General features: G+C 28.3%; 1 protein-coding gene across 15 annotated transcripts in view; it reads left to right on the top strand.

The window, feature by feature from the left end:
• The window catches only part of LOC129962049 (tyrosine-protein phosphatase Lar-like), a 648,630-nt gene that overhangs the window by 229,866 nt on the left and 392,898 nt on the right, over positions 1-25,866 (top strand). For 13 of the 15 annotated variants that reach the window (XM_056075746.1, XM_056075754.1, XM_056075759.1 and 10 more), the window contains one exon: positions 25,376-25,445. The exons of the other annotated variants lie outside the window; for them this stretch is intronic. The gene's annotated coding sequence lies outside the window, so the exon portion shown is untranslated. The remainder of the gene's footprint in view (positions 1-25,375; positions 25,446-25,866) is intronic. 15 annotated transcript variants of the gene reach the window in all.

Below are 25,866 nucleotides of genomic sequence, written 5' to 3'. Positions count from 1 at the left end.
AATAATAATTAGTAGATATTCTTAATTAAAAATATCTTGTTCTCCAACTTCTAGTATTTATTAAATATTGCCATGCGTTTTAATGTATAATGACAATTTTCAATACCTCAATACATCTGCATTTTTTTAATCCATTATACGTAAATATGTCGGTAATGTTATTGTAACGTCACATTGATGTTTTAATACTGTAATACAGCATCAATATTAGATGACCAATAGTAGCCGAAACAATCTGTTTTTTTTAATTTTTATTGTTTTTCGATCTACTGCTTCCATACCTTCAGTAAGAAGGTATGAAAGCAGTAGATCAGAAAAGAAGACAATAAGTGCATTTTATCCTAATTCAGAATAAACAGTTGAAACAATCTTGACATTTTATCCTAGTTCAGAATCAACAGTTTAAACAATCATGGTGTTTTATCCTACCATCATTAAATTACTTTAATTATTTATGGGTGATCCATTAGATTGGGAATGTATACACTCAAATATGGACAAATATCATATAATTTTTTGAGATTAAATAATCTTAGTATAGAATAAAATACTGAGGAAGAAAAGCAATTAAACAACAAATTCTATAAAAGTTCTTAACCACATCCGCCAAAATCACAAAAGAACTCCCAAGCATCGGGTCTTTTCTTTCACTCCCATTAAATGGGTGAGGCCCACTCAACCCGTTGCGTTTCAGTTGTCCTCTAAAATCACCCTCCTTTTTTCCTCCTACCCAACCCTTTTTCACCGTTCACCCATCGCTGATAGCGAGCCACTGTTGCAGAAAGAGAGAGACTCGAACAAACCTGATTCCTGGAATGCAACTGTCAGAAAGTTGAGATGTGGTATGCACTCAATGGGTCAAATGTGAATTTATCTTGAAAAGGAAACGCCTTCTTGCTTGGACAAACAACCTCAAGAAGAAAAAGAAGGGTTTAGGAATGTTTTATTTTTTAAATCTTTTCTAAATCGGTTTGGGGCAGCTTTGGATTTGAAAAGAATGGATTCTGCAACAGTATAATTGGCTGGTGGTGGGTAGATAAGATTATTAGTGATTGATAGTAATATAGTGCGAAAAGAGATATTTTTTTTGTTTGCATTTAATCTCTTGGAGTAGTGACTTAATAGTATATATATATATATATATATATATATATATATATAAACAAACGCTAACATACGAGGCATAGCATAGAAATCGCTCTTATTACTTAATATCGAATGGTAACAATCAAGTGTAAACAGACCATCGTACGAATTTCAAATTGCTTCATGTGCTGCGGTGGGCCGGTCGCAAGGTCTCGGCTTCGAAATCGAAGGGCTTGGGCTTCAAAATCCGATTCCACCGAAGAACCGTCGTGTAAGCGGGCCTGGTGCACATTCAATTCGTCGGGGCCAAACGTCCTTCCGCTGATGTGGTATGGAAGTTTGGAGAGAGGGGTGCCAACTCAGGAAACGCCTTCTTTATCTAACCGTGGTTTAAAATTACGTGGTCCATCCCAAAATAGCCATAGTGTTGCTTTAAAAACGGGACATTAATATATCTAAATCAAACTGCTTCATTGAACGTTTTTATTCGTTTTGGATTTAATCCTACGCATTGCTAATCAATAGGGTTGTAAAATATTATTAAAAATGTTCCTTTGCATTATCAAAAAGGTACATTCAATCAGAGGAAAGAATATATGAAAGAAATCAAGAAATATGCTTCAACAGACTGTCGTAGATGGGTAAACATTATGACTTGCCTATGGAAAATGATATCCATGTGTTTCGAAGGAATTATCGTATAAATATAGTCTCTAGAGCATCATAGGATTACAAAAAATTATTTTTTATATTGATTTCATTTTTATAGAACTTCTCTCTTAATTTTATAAATATTTGAAAAATCGGAGTTAATTTGATACATTATATGTAACAATTTTTTAAATGCTATGATGGAATTCAAATACATCCATAAACATTCAACATATTCATTAAGGGCTTTTGTCAACCTTTACCTCCGTTGTAGGATTTTCACTTCCGCTTTTATCGCATAATGTATGCAGTTTTTAATTTCTTATGAGCTGATTCAAAGGATTTTATGTTTTTTCAGTCGTACAAATAGTAAGGTGTTTTTTAAATACATCCTATAAGTTATTTATCAGCCTAAAAAGTTAATAAGGTCAACGAACAATCTGGTCGCCAGTGACGGCTAGTACTGAATTTTTTATCCCTGTTGAATTGTGTGATCTCGTAACATTCTTGGCAGTCTTACATTAATCCATTGTATCTACCTGATTTGTGATGAGGACTTACAATTAAAGAAAAATAGTTTACTAATTAACTAGAAATTTACTTAAAAACTGATTTTTAAATTTTTATTCTTTGTTCAATATGTTTTCATTTCTGAATACTTAAAATAAAAAAAAAAGGAATTTTTGTCTTAGTTTCTACAAATTTTCAACATTATACTTTTTCGAAAATTTTCTTAGTGTAATTCTCCAACCCGCTGTCTCTTATTGATTTTATTTCATTTAATCATTAATTAGCTTTTATTATCTCTAAATCAACTTGCTCTATTTATTTGTTTAGAGGACATCTGAATATTTGCGTATTTAGACATAACAAATGTTTCTTGTTCACATCGATAACTACAATTTATTTTTCGCTTTTGAAAATAATTGAACTATCCCTACCAATTTTCTTATCTTTCAACCTTCTTTATTTTGGTGCGTATCTCCGCTTTGCAATCTGAGGATTTTTTTTGGAGTCCCTATTCCACAAAAGATCCGCCATGCATGTGAGCCTAATATATGTTAACCTTTCTTTGGGGTAATTAATATTACAAGAATAGAATTTTTTTCTCTGCGTATAGAGTAGTGTAAATGCTATACCACTCAGCAATTATTCAACAATTCGGATTTGGAAGCGAAAGTTTCCAGTTCGTCACTCAATTCTATCAAGGATTTACCATGCTTTCTCTTTCTACAGGCTGGTACAAAAATTGTTATATCAAGCCACTGTTTTCTTTCCTACAATTGCGAGACTGGAAAATGCAGAATTCGATTCCACCAAAGATATGCATTGTTTTATATTCATTTACAAACATACAATTACCAATTTATTATTTATATTCATTCCTAAAATTCGGAAGCGGAAAACTCCAGCTACGATATACGATTACGCTAAACGTATGACTTGTTTTTTCTACATGCAAGCTGTAGAAACCTGCTACCAATAATTTATTAGTTACGCACTCTCGAAAGCCGAAAACTCCAGGCTCGGAATAAGATTCCACTAAAAATACGTTTTTCTTTCTTTGCATACTAATTGTACAAACGTGCTACCACTAAATTATTAATTACACATTCTCGGAAGCCGAAAATTCCCGGCTCGAAATAAAATTCCACTAAAAATCTGAAGTAGAGGTCCCACTGGAAGTTTAGAGAAGGGAACATCAGAATAAGAATCGTCAGTTGATCCCGATTCGAAAATTCAGTCATCCACCTTAAAGTACTTGTCATCTTATAGTAATGAAAATAATAAATACATTTGTTTATCTATGTAATAAATAAAAACCCATTTACTTTTAACTCAGAATATTATGATAACCGAACATATCTTTTGTCATTAAATGAAACATAGAATTTCGCTATTTGAAATAGAATGGATTCCTAAGAGTCCTGCATTTTCTCCTCTCTTAATTTCAAGCTCTTCTCTGAAATTTTAGTCGAAGAACACTCCAAATTGTTAATAATGAATGCTAATGAGCAATTATCCGTTGAACAACAGAGAAAGAAGGTTGCTACTTTCAACTTCAATTAAAAGTACTTTAACTAGAAAATCAATAAAGCGACAAAGGGCTGAAAAATAAATGTCTTATTTCAGGTTATCTACTCCACAAATAGATTGCAAAGTAGTGATTTTGTTCAAAGAAACCAATTAACAATAAATCGCTGTAATCTTCACGACGAGAACACTTAAAGCGTGTTTTTATTCTGGTAACAATGTTTATCAGCTAAGCTAATTTGAAATAATCTTGTCTTTTTAATTGTATATTTTAGAATTAGAAAAATGAACTAAATGTGTTAAAAGCATATGCAATTGGATGTAGGCTTAAGAGTTGTATAATTCATAACTTTCTTTAATAGATTAAAATTATTTGCTTTCGTTCTTAACTATAAGGTCATTGGGGGATTTAAACATTTTGCTACCTCAAGCAGTGTATATTATGTGGCTGCTCTTTTAATATCTGGTCAATTTAATTTTTAATCTGAACGATAAATGGTGATATATTATAGTTTTTTTTATTAATTCTATAAATATATATGTAATTATATCTCTTAATCTAAATCCTAATTAACTTCTTTTTTATCTTAAATTATCTGATATTACTTTATTCTAAAAAATTATCATATTTCTTTATCCAACCCTCACTTTTTTATTTAATTATTTCTAATACACGCTCTGAAAAAATGTAATTCTAAGCGTGAGAATGAATGTAATTCTAACTCTGCAAGCTAAAGAATATAATTTCCTTCCAATAATATCCAAGATTTCCTCTCCTGAATCGAAATTACTATAATAATAACACATTAAATGTCTTGCCGATATTTCATCCCTTTTCATTTGGTCCGCGTTCTCCAAAGTTTCCCTCGGTGTTTATATTAAATTATTAATAATTGTTTTTAGAAAATTTAGATGTGTTTGTTAATTTATTATTAGAATGTAGTTTTTTACTTTGTCACATTTTATACTGTCAGTATTCAGCAATTGTCGCGTCATATACGAAAAATTTAACGGCAGTCACCAATGACTGACGTGGTACGTACCTTGTTAAAGCACTGAAGGAAAAAATATTTCTGAGAACTTAACTCTTGTGGCGCGGTACGAACAGATGTGTTCCACCGTTTTTCTCCGCGTAGCAATTATGCCTTAATTAAATTAAAGTTAAATTCTCAATTTGTCGATGTTTATTTTACTGTAGGTTTCTTGTAGGCTACTTCATCTGTCATGGTCTGTATCGAATACATGTACCAGCTATTTTTTTCTACTCTTCTAATTAATATTTTTTCATTATGTAAGAAAATCCGCATTATAATATTTGTTATATGTAAATAGTGAAAAGTTCTTTTTAAAGTTAATGTATTCCCAAAATTAAATTAGAATAAGAAGCACAATTATTCATTTATTAAAAAATAGTTAAATTTCCAGCAGTTGCAATTGAATTGACGTTGATCCAATTTGAACTTGTAAAGATTTATTTTGTAGAAATACTGAAAATATCATATAACTATAACTGTTCTAAGAAGTAAATGCGACTATGCTCTCTACTCTGATATCCCGCCTTGTCAGTGCCCCGGCTTCACCCGACTTCTAAATATATTATTGGATGACTGTGAGCCAATCGCCACACATGTATGGACTGCCATATCTGCTTTAGCAAACAAGCTTTATACCCACACGACTCGAAGTTACTCTAAACATGAGCCAAACTGGAATGAATGAATTTCAACACTCCAAATGGCCGTCAGTAAAGATTTTTTGTTAACAAAATCGATTGAAATAATAAAGGAGCCAAAAATGATTGTCTTGTTTGACAATCGGCATGGACATCTTCATGCTGCCATTTGCAAATATTAGATGAAGTGCTATTGGAGCATATATTTTACATCTAAATTTCTGATATATGACATTTTTGTTTCCGTGTTAATAAATAATAATTTTTTATTTAGTTTCTGTGTCTGTAAAATGCGCCATCACTTCTACAAAACAGCCAGTCTTAAAACTCAAATTAAATCTATATTTCATTGAAAGCCGCAGCCATGACGCTTCTATTTCAAAGATAAAAACACTTATTTTCAACAGCTTCTGCTGTAAATATAACTGTTTCTTTCATATATCAATAAATTTGGATGTTTTCCAAATAAAGAATAACGCTGACAGTCCTCATACCATCCTTCAAAACCCATAATCTGATTAAATTCCAGTTCAAAATTATACCCTTCGCTTTTCCTGCATTGAAAACGAGAAAGAAATACGATAAACTTTGGGAAGTCAAAATTACGTTTCCCGATAAATAAGCTGTTCCACATAGATTACATTTCATCATTTGTCAAAAGTACCTCTCACAGTCATTGATCAAAACTGGTCTCGTATTTCAAAGGAAGTTACAGCAAATTAAATAATTTACCTTTCGATATTGACTGAAACTATGCTTTTTAATTCAGTGGCGACCCCATCCCTGGTGTTATTTGAAGCGCAGAACCGATCAAATTCCATTTAAAATGTATGTGATTAAGGATAAAAACAGGTTTCCCATTAATTCCTCTTCATCTTAATCGCACAGCTTAAAGGAGGAAGAGGACCCACCTTAGGGTGCAACGCCCAAACTGGAGGATTTCTTTTTCCTTCTTTTTTTACACCTTGCTTAGTTCAAGGACCAGGGCTTCTTTAACGTCATTAGAATTCAAAGATCTGCTTCTCTCAGAATGACTTGTTTTCATTATTATTTTTTTAAGACTCTTGTTATTTGCTGTTTCGACACTTTAGATCATGGTTTATTTTGACTTGGTGTATTAGGTTGTTCTTAGCTATTCGATTCTCATTTCCATGTTGGATTATGTTTACGTATATGGTGGTTCCATGTTACTTTTAATTCTGTAATTAAATATTTGGGATCGGGCATTGTTTTTAACTTTAAACCAACTTCTAATACATTAATTGTAATGAAAAAGAAACGATAAAAAATTTAATGGTATTACTTATCCAATATATAATGTTTAATTATTGAAGGAAATATGCAAACGATTATAGTATATCATCCAAATTTGAATTTCAAAGAGAGCGAGTGGATCCGTAGCATAAAGAGAATGCCCGTATGCTGTAAATCATTATTTATATATCTTTCAAAAGACTATTATATGTTTATAAAAAGACATATAATCACATTTTAATAATGAACTATTATTAAAATTTTAATGTTACTAGTGCAAATTCATTTAAAAATCACAGTTTTGAAATTTTTAAGATATTCTGTATATTATAGCTTAATACTGAAAACAATGACTGAATTAGAAAGCAAAGGAATTGTAAATTGAAGCTATTCCATGGACTACATTATAGATTTTTTAAAAACACAATTTCTTATTGTTAATTTTCTGCATTTTATTTGGCAGTCCATTCTGTAGAATTTTTTATAAAAGCGCAACAGTAATTCTTTAAACTGGAAAGTTGTTAAACCTATTCAACTGTAAAAATAACACTTCTTAGTTTATGCGCCGCATTTGCTATAATTCAGAAGAAAATTCCGAATGCACAGAGAACGCTATCTGCCAATGTCATTGATTCGGCCGTTGCAAAAAAACAGCCAACCGTCTAAATCCGCAGTAACTTGTCCTTAAATTTATGGCTGGTGTAACGAAATTTTCTTTTTCCCGGCAATGCGGTGAACATGTGTGAATGAATATGAGAAAACCCTCTGGTTTCCAAGAAAAATTCTGAATTTCGTTGTTTCACTCCATTGAGCTTTTTAGCATTCGTATCAAATGGATTGGAGCAGAAGTCATTTGTACAGGAAGTGTTTACGAGTTGCTTGGAGGGCAATACATTTTCTTTGCCGGGACTGTATTTTCTTACTGCTGCTGTAAATAGCCATTAAATTTTTTAAAAAATGACATATCTGCATTGCTGTTTTGGTTTCGATTGTGGATGTATTGTGCGCGCGGGAATCACTGATGCATATTTGCGAACATTCTTTGAATTCAGTTGGGGGGACGTAATATTAACTGATTTTATTTTTAACATATTTTTAATTTAAGCTCGTATAATTTGTCTGTCAGTGATAAAAAAAAGTTTCTAATTAGCTTTAAGTTTCAGTTCTAAAGAGTGAATTTATATTTCTGAATGCAATGAAAATGTTAGTCTTCTCTCATAAGGGTATCATTTCTATAAGAATAATTAAGGTTAATTTAAACCCTTAATTTAAATTTAATCCCGTAAATTAAGGGTGTGGTTTAAACATCTCTCATAGGGATGTCACTTCAAACGGGCTGCAAAGGGAGATTGATCTTGAAATAATAAATAAATGCAGCAGAGACTAGAAGAATCTGCTGGGAAAAACAGGGGACATATCTCATATCAATAAAAAATATATTTCACTTTAAAAATAATTCTTAAGATTCAAATAATTAAAAAGTAGATCTGAAGATAGTTATTTTCAATTCGAAAATTTATTATGGAAAAGGGGAAAGATTCAAAACTAAAAGGTGAAAATAGAATGATTAAAAATAATTTAATAAAATGGGTTGCCGTCTTACTTAATTTACTTAAGAATTTAATAAATTGTTAAATATAAATGAACCATTCTTACAGGTTTTAAACAACGTTTCATTTATACTAATTAAATAAAATCATTTATTGAACAGAACATATATTCTTTAAATTAAAAAAAAATTGATTTTTAAGGAATACATCACCTGTTCTTTACAAAAAGAAATTTATGCTTGATGCACAAATGACTCCGTTCATTTGAAGCTGTTAGTAGCCTGTTATAGCCTGCATATAAATCAAGAAATTTGTATTTGACAACACCTTTAAAAATGAGTGTGTAATGTTTGGCTAGGATTTTTTTAAAAAAATTTTTCTTAGCTTAGAATGTATATCGATTTTTGTGCCAAAGAAGCAGCATTTGCTAGAAGTTTTGTTCTATTATTTCATTGTATCTCATAACTTCAAACGAGCAATTGTTGTATGCATATAAATTCATTTATTTCCTGTATCTTGGAAACGGCTCTAACGATCTTTATCATATTATATATATATATATATATATATATATATATGATAAAGTTTTGCTTTTTAAGTTTATCTATATAGGTGCCTTTCCTGAAAAAACATGATTTTATACCAAAAGACACATTTTTTTATAACTAACTATAAGAACCGTTTTCTCTCTGCTCTCATGCCGACAATGCATGCAGTGCCATTTCGTAAATTTTTGTGGTACTTGTATTGTTGCCATAGGATGATATCTTACTGGTACCACAAAAATTTTTTCAGATAGCGCTGATGGATGTGAGATGAGGTAAGATTGAAAAATGTTTTTATATAATAATTTATGTGATTTGTATCCAAATGTTTTTTCCGAAAAACACAGTTTTACAAAGAAAAAAAAACCATCCGAGCAAAACTTGGTCTCCCAGATATTAGAAAACTACATCAGAAACATATCGGTTCTATTGAATATTTAAATTGAATATGTCCCATTGAATACAACGTGCAAATAATTATTTCGGCGATTTAAAAACAATGGTTTCAATACGCATGACAAAGACCATGTTCAACCACCCATTTAATTCCAAATTCAGAAGCATTTCTTGATGAAGTCATCATTGTTGAATAACAGCTGATCATTTGAACAAAAAACAAAACATTGATAGAAGAACGCCCAGAATATTTCAACTCGATAATACTCGCCCACGTGTTGCCATATCAGTGAAAGAAAATTTAGAATTACTTCTTTGCGACTCCAGCCATTGTATTCACCAGTTATTACTCCTTCAGACTGTTACTTATTTCGATTCGCACAGAATAGCCTTCTGGGGTGAGGTTCGATTCCCGTGAAGATATCAAAATGTTTTTAATAATGGATTGTAGAAATAATTTTTTCTTGTCGGAATTTCTTTGCTGTCTCAAAGATGGGCTAAATATAATTTCAGGAAGGAAATATCTTTTAAATCGATCTTTAATTATTATAAAAACAAATGTCCTTTTTTAACTTAAAAAAGGACAGAATCATGTCTATACATCTGATAACTGACAAATTTTTAATGCATATGTCACTTTCAACATAATTTTTCTTTTAATTTAACTTTTAACGGTTAACGTTTCCGCATTCTGTACATTTTACTTTATAAAACATCCTAATGATAACAGTCATTGTTAAAAGGTATTTGCTTTCGCACATGTGAAAATAATGTCAAGGAAAGATAGCAATTAAATAAACGATTTTTCCAAATTTAAATCTATAATAATGCCTTAATGTTTGCTTATAAAATTTTCTTTGTTTTATCTTTATTTCCATTGCATTGAATGGCTGTTCCCCATAATTTCATTTGTTAATCATTCAGTTTTCATTGCGAAATTTTTTTCATGAAGTTTTGAAATTTATGATGTAATTGTAGCACAGCATTTTGCATTCTCTTCAGTTTTTAAGAACTAAATATTATTTGCTTCGTAATTTTTAACACTAACTGCTTTGGAGTTGGTCATTTAATTTTAAATTCATCAATCACTTTTATCTATATGTTGCAGTGTTTTGGTAAACTCGGATTTTTTCCTATTTTGAAAATAAATATTGGATTGAAATGAAGAAATATATTCATGTTATTAAATCCTTAATTAAAATTTTTATGAAAACGTATCTTAAAATTCTATATAACCCCTTGAATATCGGAAAAAATTAATGTCGTAAAAATTATTTTGTGAGTTTTTTTTTCTTTCCAGAATTTTCTGTATTTTTATTTTTAAATATGGCTCTTTTATTTTTGTTCTGTTGCATATTTTAAGAATTATTATGCTAACCCTAAAAAAATGGGTGCAAAAAAGTAACACAAAAAAAATTAGTTCTTCACTATTAATCAAAAAATTAATTAGAAATAACTATTCGAAAAAAAATTTGTACACATTTTAATATTTTTCCCCAAAAGGTTTATACAAGTGCTGTACTCTGATCCTATTTTGATCTTAAAATCATTTACTATCCTGAAATATTCATTAAATCGTATTATAAAAGTAGCAATTAATACATTAATGATAAACAATAATGAGAAATTCGGTAGTTGCTCTTGGAAATACTAAGGAAATGTTTCAAATTGCGATAACATTTTTATATTTACTCAAACTGATGAAAAGATCGAACAAGAAAAGCAGTTTTAGAATCCCTATTTTACGATACCCCCTCCCCTTTCCCGAAAAAACATTCTGAACTTTTTGTTATGTTGAAATGGTAACCCTTTAAAATGCTATTCTAGATATCATTTATTTTATTCCTGCTGTCTGTGTAAAAAAATTTCCTTTTAGTATAAGTTAAAACTTCTGTTCCACGTGGAATTTTTTAAAAAAATATTTTGCATTAAAGCGGAACTGTAAAATATCCATCTTACGCTGTCATTAAACAAAATTAAAAATTTATTTATTTTAGAGAAGTTAAAAGAATGTTTCAAATTAATATGACTTTCTTAGTTACTTTTGCTGTCAAATTCTGAAGAATCTCACTCAGCATCACGCCTTTTGAAATTTCTCAAAGTGATGAAGCGACCTATTTCAGACTACCCTTATCCCATCCCCTAAAAAATGGTTTTTTTAAGAGACACAATTTTTTTTATTTTTAGAGGATTTTTAAGGGATAAAATGTTTATTAAATTGAAATGAAAATTTAAAATATCATCAAAGTCATCTTGTCAATTATTTACATTTTTTTTTTATCAAGCATGTAAAGAAATTTTTTTACATGTAAAATAGAAATTGTAAGGACTACATAACATTCTCTTTTGATAACAACAGATGGCGTTACCTTATTAACATCAAGGAATATTTCCCATGAATCCGTCATTATTAGATTGTGTTAAGTCAGTCTCGTGTAGTTTCGTGTATGTGTTTGTTTTGTCTTGTGAAATGTGGAACTTAGAAAATAATTAAATAACTATTCCTGAAACTCGTGTGTTTTTTTGTTTTTTTCATCTATCTCATAATAAAGTTATAAAGAGTCTCGTCTCTCTACAAAATTTAATTCTTTGAAGAAATTTTTTTGAAAAGATAGATAACATTTTATTTTAAAATTATCTCTTGGAAGAAGGTAGCTTGTGTTAAAATGTCAATGTGATAAGAAATGTAAAAAAAAAAAAAAAAAAAAAAAAATCATAAAAATATTTTAGAATTACGAATATTGTTTTATCCAAATAATGCATCGTGATGTTAGCAAAATATCGAAATGAATTGCAGTTTCTGCAAAATAATTAACGAAATGAATTTATTTTTGTAAAACAACGAAATAAATTTTAGCAAGAATATGTTACATCTGTAAATTTTCCCGAATAGATTTAATTGAATTTTTTGGTTGAACGCATAATCTCAGGATACCATTTTTATAAAATACCTTGGATGAAATTATATATGTATAATTATAATGCTCTTTCCTAGTAAGAAGCCATTAAATTTTATAATCATCTTTGCTAGGAAAGCATCAACTGTAAGTCAAGTAAAAGTGAGCATTTGGAAACTAAGTCGTAACGCTGAAGCACAAAATTTCTCAATTTTTTTTTTTTCTTCTTTTTATTTCTAACTTGGTGGAACAACGTAATATTTTTAAACTGGGTTTGTCCTGCATTATTTTATATAATAAAATTCTTCTGTCAGTTTCAGTATTTTTTGAAAACTGAATTTATAATTTCTAACCCGCTTTTATTTTGAATAGTTTTTTTTAAATTTATTTTTGTATTTTATTTTTTGTTATAAGGTTACAGTTTTAATTTTAATTACTGATTAAATACGTCTAGTAAAATAATTTTATGTATGTCTAAGGTGTTCAGTTATATTATTTGGTCTTCAAATAATTTTATTCAACTGTCATAAATTGTTAATTCATTTTCAGATTACGTTTTGTTATGCTTTTATTTTCTGTGTCTTCTGTTCTTTGTCATCATATAATTATTATAAATTATTTTTGGTTTTAAAGTTCGTTTAATAAGTTTTTGTTTAAATCTGTTACGCGCATCTTGTATGATATCTTATCGAGAAAATTTAAATTTAATTTTATTTAAGAATATTTAAATTCATTACATTAACATTAGGTATTCAAATAATATAAATACTTAAAAGAAGTAAACACTGATTTATCAAATAATAATTTTCAAAATTTTGAATTTTAAATCATTCACGCTGCTCTCAGCTTAGATGGATTCTTTATTATACATACCGCACGGTGGCGCTATTCATATTTATATGCATGTGAGCTTGTTTTTTCTGTGAAGGGCGTAGATTTATCACATTTATATCATATGTTTTCCTCTCCTTCTTTTCTTTAATTTTGCATAAAACTTTCTGTTTACGGATTTGTACTTCTGCTTAAAACTTCACATGAATCTATTATGAAATAAGTTTGTAATAATTTAAAACGCTGCAATTTAGAATTTTACCATTAGTCAATGACAATAATAGGGTGTATCATTATATAAGGTAAGTTGTTTGAATGTGATCCCGTTATAATTTAATATATGTTGGTAAAATTTATTTTCAAACATCAGTTATTTGATATCCTAAGTTATAAACTAAAATTTTAATTTCATGCCGTTGCTCTCTTACTAGAATCCATTTCTAAATATCACAACATGCATTGATAATGCTACCTTCCGTTTATTCTCATCATTATCATAGATTTTGGTATATCAACTATATTGCTATGAGAAGAAAAAATTGAAAGGGCAACGTGATTGATTTGTAGGAAAATGCATTCTTATTACATAGATTCCTATAGGAAGACTACCCATTACAATAGTTCTTATGAGAAGACTTCGGGAAATTTTTTTCCTTTTTTTACCGATCATGGCTCCTAGAACCCAAAATCACCCTCCCTTGAAAAGTTTATTTATGTATCTAATATAACGCTTTGCCCATGTTATCTTGTGAACCGGATAACTAGATTAATTTTGTTTGGATTTTAACTGACTCGGATTATGTTGTTAGAAATGTAAAGGTCCCGGACGAGTTGGTAAGTGGCCCATCTATCGCAAAGGGGGTTGAAATGGTAGGAGGGTTGAAATTTTCATTTCGGTATAATATTGAAGTTCGAAAAATAAATACAATTAACCAAATTAATGCCCTATTAAGACGAGCAACTTTTGTATTTAATGATTTTCGATAACTGCAATATCTTAGAAGTTAGGGGCTGAACAGAGATCTTCAAGCCCTAATATTGACTTTTTCTAACACCAATAATTTATATTGCCAGGTAATAACTTAGATGTAAAAGAATCTACCTTTGCCTTCCAGCTTGCAGAGAGAAATTTTTTTTTATATACTTTATTTTTATCTATTATATGTTTAAACCTTAAATTATATTGAAAACCCGTTTTTTGTTGAAAATGTGATTAATATTCATTTTAACTTTTAAATAAAATAAAATGCCCATTTGTTCTTATAATCAAACATTTATTTTTGTATTATGCAAATAATTAACACATAATTCTTATTTTTGGCAGAAAATAAAGCTGAACTAAGAATTTGTATAAACTTTTTTGCAACATTTTATTTTCGTCACAAAAATTTAGATTTAAAGAGGAAACTCGGTTCGTATTTAAAAAAAGCGTAAATTGCCTTTCAATGCATCATTCCATGCGACGTGACAAATTCAATTACTGTTGGAAGTCTTATTTGACTAGAAACTACTGTCGTTGTTCACTGAAACTTGAAAAATGCTCTAAAAGAGTGAGGGAAAAGTAAGAAATAATTTCTTCTTTTCCAACGTGTTTTCTTGATTTTCTGCATGCGAAAAGCTTTAATTATTTCCTGTATTTTTTCCCGGAAGGAAATTTCAACAATAAATTGCTTTCACCGGAAATGATGTGCAATCAAACTGGGTTGGATTCGCGAGTCTTTCGGCGGTCTACCATTTTGAGTGAAAGGATTTGCCGCCTCGACTTTTAAAAAAGAACATCGGAAATATATTTTTTTCTAGATTTTTTTTTTCGTTTCTCTTCTCGTTTTTGTATTATTATCATATTATTTTTCCATTCCATTTGTTTACTTAGAAAGTTGTTTTAAAGCTAATGATGACAATGGCATGTTGAAATGCTTTTCTAAAATGATGGATTTTTATTTTTTTCAAATTAGAGTTATGCAAATGGGATAAAGAAAAAACTAAATTGCGTGCTTCATGTGAATGATAAATTGAACCTTTTCTATTATTAAGTTACCGCAATATTTGTTTTTTCGTTTCTGTAGAATATCTTAGAGCATTAACCACTTACCAGCATTTGTGGGTTTACCTTTTATTCAACCAAGTTGAGCAACATTTCTTTTACTTCCAATATATAATTTTTATGACTCAGACTTCTGTATTCAATAAATGCACTTTCAAATAAAATATTTTTTTATCTTAAAAATTATTTGTACCCAACATTCGTGCAGATGTATACTTCATGTAACAGCAAAAATAGTGAGAAATTAACTAAGAAGGTTGGTTATTAATGTCCTTAAAAAGATTCGTAAAAATCAATAAAACTCGATTATTGTTGACTTATCTCTTTTTAAAACGCATATTTTTGTAAAATTCGACCATTGTTGATATTTTTCGCAAGGAAATTTTTATCTTCTATTAGGCTTTTTCTTAAATAGAAAATAGAAATATCTACCTAATTAAAAAATATTATTACCTAATATTTGTTTTGAAAAAGTATTAAAAATCCGCCTAGATAATTTTTTAAAAAGAAGTATGCAATAAATTATTCCTTCAAAGCGAATTTCGTAAAAAAAAAAAAGTGTGAAACAGTAGATAAATCTTAACTACGATGATTATAAATTTGTGGTTCTAGCTCCCTTTAAGAAAGAAAAAGTTTTTAGAGATTAAAAAAAAAAAATTAGAATAATATATTGGCAGGAAAATTCTCCAAATATTCAAGAAAACCTTTAAAAAATTAAATTTCTATATTTTAAAAAATCCTTTCATTGGATTCCAGTGGACTCTTGCATTAAGAGAATTTGTTTTTACAAGATGTAAAAAAATCTGACTACTATCTGCTCTCAGATACGGAACCCTCTTCATGTTTGTGCATGCACCAGGAAGCGCTGATTTCGGCAAAATAAGAATGCGATGAAAGATAGAATAATATATGTTTATATTTTTTATTTGGCGATATAGGAAAACTTTAATTATCAGTGGAATTATGTGACGCAGCCGCGAATAATCTGCAAAATAAAATTAGCCGCATGAACAATAAATACACAAAATTCGAATTAATACAAAATGGTATTGTTAAAAATTGCAGAAGAAAAAAAGCATTGTGAAAAAATGCATTTAAGAAAATGAAGATCAAGGTTTAATAAAGAGCTTCAGAAATGAGCTCATTTTATTGCATTCCATCCATTTGCGGGTAAAATCGCTTAAAAGTGTTATTCAAAGGTACTGAAGCAAGCAGTTGTTTTCAGAGTGTGATCAGCGTTATTCTTCAATGAATTTAACATTTTCATGGATTGTGGTTTTTGTTCAGAAAACTTCTTATTTGTTGTTATAATATAAATTCATTTTTGTGTTGTAAAATTTTCGAATATTATCACGAAAAAACTTCAACATTTTGCTTTATTGATTAAAATTTTACTTAAAATTTCAAAAGAATCGCTCACATTCTAACATCGCTTATCTTCAAAAGCATAGAATTGCCAACTTTGGCAGCTCTAGGCTTAATGATTTGACCTGTATAATGACAGTGCTCTCACACACTCACTATAAACTTTATTATGAGCATGTTTGTTTAGGAGTGTTTTGAAAATTTTTTGAAAGATAAATGAACCTTTTAATCTGTAATAAATTCATTTTTTTTTCACTAATTACAAAGTAATGATTTCTTTTTTCTGTTCAGAATACTTCATTCAGAGTTTTTTTAAAAATAATACTAGTGGAAGTATCTTTTACCGAAAGTTATTTACACCTACAAAACTACCAACTAACTATTAGAAAATTATTCCATGTCCCATGGCTACTGTTGTTAGTTTTCATGTCCCAAAAATAAATCTGTAAGCAAAACAACGAAATACACAAATGAAAACTGTAATGTTTCTAATGTTTTTGAAAGTACATCATCATTTTCCTTGACTTTCTTTTTCTACATATAAAGAAAAGCACGTCCTGGTGACATATTTTTAAAACTTGAATATGCTTACGATTATTCAATGCTTCACATAATTAGTATTCTCCTTGTTTCTCCTTTGTACCGTTATGTCGGAAGATGTTCTTTCCTGGTTAACCCATGCATGAAGTGTGACTAATAGCCTTTTTCCACGAATGGCTATTGGTTCTGTGCTATCACATGCTAAGATCTGCAATGGCAGGGTGAACATCAGATATAAAATCTTAAATTTATCATTGTGGATATAGTCATGCTGTTATTTTCAATCTCTGGAAAGAATGAGTGCGAAAATTATGCAACAGCATTATCTTTTTATTATTATTATTTTTTGCCGGCTTTGAATTAATTTTAATGGCTAGCTAATGAATAGATAGTCATAAGTTTTTTGGATTTAGAAAATGATGCTTTGTTATTCTGGATGTTATATTTATTTTTCTTATTTTATTGAATTTAATGTTGCATCATGAAATATCAACCTGAACTGGAAGATGCGTAGTTAATTCTAAATTTAAATTCGCCCTACACACTTTACGAGTGTGGCTTGAATATGAATTTGACTATATTGGAAACAAAACTTTGTATTGGAATTTGTTTTGGAAAGTGATGATTATTCGTAGATATTAATTATGTCTGTATTGATTGAAAGCTATTTTCTTCAGATTCCTTTTGTCCAATTCAACGAATTTATTGACAACTTTTTTTTTTTTCACTTTCAGTATTTATTTTTTAGTAGATAAAATCAACCTAAGCATTTAATATCTTTAAATTTTGAAGAGAAATCGTATTTTTTCCAACTTGATATTATTTTTTAAGTTTCTTTTGATATCATTTTTCTTCAAATGTGAGAATTCTTTTACCTAATGCTAAAGAAAAATTACAAGTCTTTAAATAAATAAAAAATCAAACATTTATATATTCATATTCTTTTAAAAACTTGGAATCTTTGAGAATACATCAAATTATTTTCCAATCGAATTTTGCTAATCTCATTCATTTTGCTATTGAAATTTCGTTGAAAAATGTTGACAAATTTGAAAATTTTCATATTGTGTTAAAATATATTATATTGTATTAAATTGTTTTTGTTTGGATCCTATTTCTTTTCGCTGAAATATTACTGTTAAATTCAAATTTAATATTTCACCGTTGCAGTATAGACTCAAGGAAAAGAAGTACATTTTTGCAACTTCTTTTCTAACACTTATTTTTAAATTCGAGTAAAATTATGAAATCGTTTCTATTACCGTACTAAATATTAAAATTTAATAAAATGTTTTGAGAAATCAAAAATTTATTACATAAACTTATGTAAATTAGAAGTAATAATTCATTTTAATACATCATTAAAAAAGATTAAATTTGACACACAAACCTACATTCTTAATGCTGCAATGTCATTCGAATTAATGGCTCAAATCGATATAATTTTTTTTCTAAATTTAATAAACTCTGCTTTAATTATATTCTGGAATGGACAATCCTCATAAATCCATTTCTAATTTATCCAACAAGTTTCTTTCATATCAATTCATAAAATTTCATATCAAATTCAATAAAGCATTTAGAATTTTAACCAACAATTTCATTGACAAAAAATGGCGGAATTAATTGGCTCAAATTATTTTTTTCCCTTCAGTTTAATAACTTAACACACTGTGAGTAATCCACTAATTTTTTTTTCTCCTTTGCTGTCTTCCGAACGCCAACCATGATTGTGATAAAGAAAGCTTGCAAGAACGAGTTTTCATATTTTTAATTTCCTGGAAACCTTTCACTGGCGGGCATTTTTATTTATGTCGCCGAGCAGTCTGTTGTTTGGCGCTCGGGAAATCCTGTCTAAACTTTCCTTTGCAGCTGTCAATCTGAAGACCGCTCACCTGTGTTCTTGCCTTCACAAAAGACCTTGAGCCGCCGTAACTCACGTGATCGCATGATTGAAAAGATTTCGGCCACTGAACGTCTACACTCATATTATGTGCATCACAGCTTCGGTGATTTTTTTTTTCTTTCAATGTTTATTTTGGGTTTAAAGGGAATGGCCCTTTTTGTTGTCTTCTAAAATTTGGTTTAGAAATGCGCATTTCGAGTTAAATATATTTGACTCTAATATATGCTAAATTGCAAAAATAAAGAAAGTAAAGAAGAAGAAGAAAAAGGAAAACTATTCGGAGAAAGGAAGTTTTCAAATGAATATAGTATCAAACTAAAAGAAAATTGGTAGGTTGCATGCACTACCCTATCCACGTTAGCTCATCTTGACAACTTGATTATTATTTAATTTAGATTAGTTTAATTGCATTAACCTTCCATTGAGGAGCAACAGTAGTGTGACTTTGTGGTGAACCTTTTAATTTTGAATCCCGGTCAAATGACGAGGAAGACACCTGAACTGGTGCATTCTCACCATGCTTCTACTTCACACAAATGGGAAGATGTTTGGCCTAGGACATCGGATGTAATGTGAACCAGTGTCGTATAAAAGAAGGATCTTTAGCGGGATCGTGTTTCGAATCTGAAACCCTCCAACCTTGAAATTGGCATCTAACTAGTAGGCAACCGGGTATTTGGTCATTGTAGGTCGGTAGGGAAGTTTAGAATTTTTTTTTTCTATTTATAGAGTTAAAAGAGTAAATTAATTAAAAAACAAACTAAAATTATGATTTTAGCTTGTTTTCAATTCCCAGTTTGAAGGAAACAACAATTAGGAAACTCTATATAATTCGCAACTAAAAAGTTGGAATGCAGAGATCTCCTTCCATTTTATTACTCTGCATGTAGCTTGAAGAGTTGTTCATACTGTTCTGTAAACTATGGAAGAATATATACATGTAAGAATGAAAATATAGATAGGAAAGTGTATGGATTTAATTACTGAATACATTTGCGATTAAATAAATGTATTTACAATTGATTGTCTGATATTTTCAAAACGTAATCTATCACGTCTTTTATTTACAATCTCGCTGCTTAGTTGATTTGTATTTCAGAACAAAATTTTATAACAAAATCTCTTTCTGAATAAATATTTAAAAAATCAGCCTAGTTATTTCGTTTTGGATTTTACAATTATCAAAATTCTAAAGCTTTAAACTTTTACCCATTATGAAATCTTATCGGCTTGAAAAAAAAAATAAAAATATAACCTCTCCATGGTTCCAACGCACAAATAATTATTTCAATTATATGTGTTTGTTAATCCATAACTAGGAAAATCATATATATAATTGAGTCATTAATTAATAATAAAAATAATTCATATACATTAATTTGAAAGTTTCAACAAGATGTTTGATATCAAGAGGAAAATCTTAAAAGACGGATGCGTTGTCACTGTTTTTTGCTGCAACGAAATTATGTAAAAAATTTAATCTTTTGCCAACGCTCAAGAAATCCAGTATAAATTTTTATATTGAAGAAAATGTATTTTAAATTTATGATTTGCGCAATAATATATTCTTGATGGCTTCTTTTTTTTTCTTTTTTTCTTTTTTTTATGCTTGAATCCTTTTGCCTGTAATATTAATTGTCAGCAATAAAATCTTAGACCTTCTGACTCAAAATATAATTCACTTATTCTTTTTAGCATGCATTTGCTTTTAAAAGCAAACTATTTTAACAATTTTTAGAGCAAACTGTTTGAACCTCCAATAATAGAACTTTCATGAGCAAATTGTTGGAAATGAAAATTTCAATTGTGTTTTATCGGAACATTGGAAATAATCGTGAGACTAGATCATCGGTTGTTATGTCAAGCCCTAGAAAGAATCTTTTCGAAAGATTTTAACCAGTTATTCCATCTGTTAAGCATATGTTCTTTTCTAAAAGATGAGACACTTTTAGAACGCATAAAAGAAGATGTTTCATATTCTATTCTGTTCTTCAACGTAATATCTAGATGTTACAATACTGTTTCAACAGTTTCTTGTAATTAAAAAAAATATTCAATTCTTTTTAGAATTTTTTTTATTTAATAGTAATTATATTAAGTGAAAATTTGGAAACATCTCTTGAATAAATTTACTTTAATCTTAACTGTATTTTTTGCTGTTTGAAATAACATACGAAAATAAGAGTGTAGTTTCAAGTGATTTGATTTTTTTTTCTGTTTTACAATAGATTTTTTTTTAATTACATCAATATGTTTAAATGATATTGAAATAAAATGCGTCATTAGATTTTTGAAGCCACGTATAATACTATAAAGTTTCAAAAAAATAATATGCTAAGGCATTATTTTTAATATTTTTTTATCTTTGCAGCTTATTTTAACGACACATTATACGCTGCGAAGATTGCTACAATATTTGATTTAAAAGGAAATTATCTTTGATATTTAGCCGAAAGCGTGTTTAATTTTTTCTCAGATTAGCAAATGGAATTAAATATAAAAACAAGTTTCAGTTTTAAGATTTAAGAAAAAAAAGTAATTATTCTTAGACATGTATATTAATATTCAGTACCATCACTCATTGAATGATTGATTTCGAATAAATTAAAGATGTAGGACAGAACGGTTCCACCTGCGTTTAGTGGTTTCAGAATGAAGTTCTGCATTGTGTTTTTTCACAAATTCCTTCCAGAATTCATTGTTTGTTTAGCTAATAGTTACGTCCTTACCTCAAATAAATTATCTGAAGTAAGGACGTGACATTTTAAATGAATTTATATTTTGAAAAAATACAGCTGTTCATTAAAAGCTTTATTTAAAAAATTTTGTTCGATTTTTTTTTTGGGGGGGGGAGGATGTGAGAATTACGTTTAAAAAATTTTTTTCATATTACTTTACATTTAAACAATTCAGTTTTCACTGTTGAAGACATTTTCGCTTATGAAAATTATACAATAATTTTGTTTATTTAGAATAGTATTAATGTATTGCTAAAATAGTAGCCATAGTATTGAAAGTATAATATATTGCTTTATTAAAATTTTACTTATCACTTTTTTACATAATCAATTTACATTACTTTTTTTTACATAATCAATTTCTGTTTTATATTCAGTGCCACCTAATTCAGAATTTCTGAAAAAAATAATTTTACTTTATCGGCTGACTGCAATAGATTTTATAAATAATTTAAATCTTATACTATACGAAAGATTTAAAGATATTAAAAATATTATTGAACCAATATCTTATGTCTGATCATTTAATTCATTAACTGTCAACCATATAAATTGATTTACATATTAAACTACCTATCTTATGGCGCATTAAATTTTAAATGCATAAAATTATCGCTACATTTCATAGTGAACTGATGCGTGAAATTAGTGCATAAGTAAAACAATATGGTAAATTTTTCATTTGGCAGTAAGCGTTGAAATGAATAATTGTGACATGAAACCCAATTGGGTAGTCGATGCTTGATGACTTGTAGAGTCAATCTCCTTTAAAATATTGAATGCTTTACTATCAAATACATCATCAAAATAATTTTGAATTTTGTGACAAGTACAGCAAATGACCAGAACTGAATATTATCAATATAATCGGGAAAAGTCAAACGATTGCCTTCCGTAATCACATAAAAAGCGAAATCCCAAAAAGACTGACAGCCCTGCATTATTGAAGTGTAACGAATACATTAGGTAAAATTAGAATACAGTTGTACAAACATTTAAAAATAGAAGCAAAGGCCTTGGTAACTCAACTGAGTACGTAATTTGAAATGCATCTCAAAATCAGTATTAATTCGACGCTTAGTATGAAAGAGACGTACTCTAGACGAAGTCATATAAGGAAGAAGAAGACAAAGTTAATTTAATCATTTCTATTAGTAATGAATTTATTTCTGTGATTCAACCAAATATGGCAAAAAGAAATTTTGAAAAATATGTACTCCTGGCGTTATTTATTCTTGTTTGTCATTTACTAAGATTTAAAAAAAAAAGATTTTTTTTAATCGTTGCAAAGTTGTTCACTTTTTGATTTGCTTTCAAGAAATTTAAATAATTCCTTAAGCTTTGGAATTATTCTTTTCTAATCAAGTTTAAAAGAACATAAATCCCAGCTTTTCAGTTAATTGAAAGTGTATTCTACAAAATAATAATAATAATAAGGCTGTTGCCACAAAAAAATTAAATAAATAAATGTAAGAAAATTATAACGGTTCTAGTGCGTTCACTCGCTCACTTGGTTTATTGTACAAACTTTAACCCCAACCCAAAATAATTTTTACTACACCGTGATTTAAAAAATCTCAAAATGTATACAACAAAAGAACTTGCAAAACTCTTTCAGCTTTCAAATAGAAGGCTTTTAATTTCATTTTGTTTTTTTAATTGCCAGTAAGTGAATTAAAATTATATTTACCAATAATTTTATATCGTTTGCATTAAAAAAAGTTCTAAGATAGCATCATTTAAAATGTCTTTAATGAATACCTACTTCTGTTTGTATAAAATGAAAATAAACAAATTGTTACTACGTATTTGATAATTAGATTAATATTTTTTAACTTAATAATCAATTATTTTTTAATTCTTAGCCGTGCAAATTGTATATTAATTGGCATGCTTTTCGCTATGTCTGAGTATAAAAAAATTCTCTCATTAAGAGACATTTTGTTATAGAAGATAATTGATATTTTTGTACCAGGATTTATTTCTCTGAAAACTTCGACGCTTTCTGACTGTTAAATAAATTCCTTTCTATACCATTTTTAATTAATTAAAATGATGTATACAGATTTTATAAAATCTAATGTTTTCATTAGTATCATTATAGAGTGAAAAAATTTTTCCTGGTTATCTAAAAATAATTGGGAACGGAATTTCAATACGAACTCAATTATATTGGATTTAAAGTAGATACATTACTTACGTATGTGACTGAAAGTAACTACAGAAATTAAATTAAAATCCTGTAACATGACAAATATTTCAAATTCCAGTCTCTATCTCTTTTTTACGGCAAAGAAATTCTTTTCTGATTTAGTAATGAAAAAAAAATGTAATGGAATTTAAGAAAAACAAAAATAAAGAAATTGTTTCTTCTTTTATTTTTTTATTTCCGTAAGTATTCAGTATGTGTGGAGCTTTAGAAATATTGATTGCAATTTGTGTTCTTGAAAGTTTAGCAGTTTATTGTGAATGAGTATGAATTTATCATTTTATTGGTAATAGTTTCTAGAATACATTATGTTCTTACACTTATGAATATTAAATATTTTTTTTAAAAATAGAAAGTTTGATATTTCTTGGTATATTTTTATATAATATGGGTTAAATTCAGGCAAAATTTTATTGAAATAAATTCAAATTATTTTTTATACATGCATTTTTAAAATACTAAGTTAATCAGTATAGTTTGAAAATAAAGGAATTTAACTTTTAAAATAATAGAAAAATAATAATTTTTGATCAAAAAATAATAGAGCATTATAAATTTGAAGAATTTGGCTATTAATGTCAATCCTGCTATAAATAGTTTGGGGGAAATTCCAACAACTGATAGTTTTTTTTTTTTTTTCATAGTTTTAAATGAAATGGTCGTTACAAAATTTAAATATTTTTTATGTTCAATTTTAAGGTTTTTTCATGATAATAAATATAATACTAGAATATGCTATTCCATGTAGAAAGAACTTTTGAGTATGCGCTTGACACATGGCATATTAATTGTAAAATTTATTATCGGCATGAAAAAAAAAATGTATTCTAAATTTTTTATCCGTCAGTAAATATGTTTGGAACTTTTGTTGGGAGACTTTCAATGAACTGAAAGTGAATGTCATCGAAAAAAAAAGCTAAAAAATTAAATAAAGATAATTGTATGAAAACCTCAGTTGGAAAGGGAAAAGTTTTTTTATGAAAACGTGCCTGACATCTCAAGTAGTGTTGTGAAGTCAGAAACTGAAAAATGTAATCAGCTGAGCAGGTGATATTGATTCTGAAAACTCAATATTCAAACATCTGGCGCCATCTATTGTCCATTATCAAAGTACATAAAACGTTTTTTTTAAGTGCATTGAACTACTAAAACGGATGAGAGAGAAATATTTAAAAATAAGCAAGAACAGCAAATTATTTTCATATTTTTAATTACTTTATTTTTTTTTAAATCTTTTGCTGGAGAAAATGGTTTTGAAAGCAGAAGATATAATTTTTTAGACTTAAAATTCTGAAGTTGTTTAAATCGTGAAATGAAAATAATAATTATAATAATAATAATTGACTTGCATATACAAATATTAACTTCATTCAAGTGTTAAAAAATTATTCGTTTCATAATGGAATTGTTATTTAATCTGCAATACATTAATTTTAGTTTTAATTATCTAACTGAGACGAAAATGCATGAAAATCGGATTGTACTTGCTATTCTTCCTGTTTGCAATCTATCAATATTATCACAGTGCATATTATATAAAGTGATTTTTTTATTATTGCTTCATAACTGAGTTTTTATTTGAATCTAATATATATATATATATATATATATTTATTTATTTATTTATTTTATTTACTAATTTTTTTCTGGTTTTCAGTATAAAATTTCATCATCTGTGTACTACATATCACAAGCTTCTGTCATATTTGTTGTAAAAATCTAACTCGGTAAGTGTTATGAATTTTATCATTAGGATTTTTCAATTCTGTGATATCCTAAAATTTAAATGATTTTGTTGTTTCAAGAGATCATTCTTCGTCACTGTGTTATTTTTGTGAACCATTTTACATTTTTTTTAAAAATTCATTTTTAAACAAAAAATATCTGCGATTATATATAAATGTTACTGTTGAAGATAAGAATTTGAACGAATTTTGGAAGGCTAAATTCTTTATCTATTTAGATATTTTTTAAGGATATAGGACGGATATAGATATATAAGGATATAGATTTAAGGATATATGATGTATAAGGATAGCTAATTTTTTCGATGCCAGCAGAATTATTCACATCAATGTTTTTAAAGCTTAGTATTAGATTTATTAAATCGCAATAAAAAAATGAGTAATCAAGGCTATGCAAAAGTAA

This window comes from Argiope bruennichi, chromosome 2 (assembly GCF_947563725.1).
Source record: "Argiope bruennichi chromosome 2, qqArgBrue1.1, whole genome shotgun sequence".
Taxonomy (NCBI): Eukaryota; Metazoa; Arthropoda; class Arachnida; order Araneae; family Araneidae; genus Argiope; species Argiope bruennichi.
The sequence above is the reverse complement of the archived record's forward strand: the minus strand, read 5'-3'. Positions and strand labels throughout refer to the sequence as shown.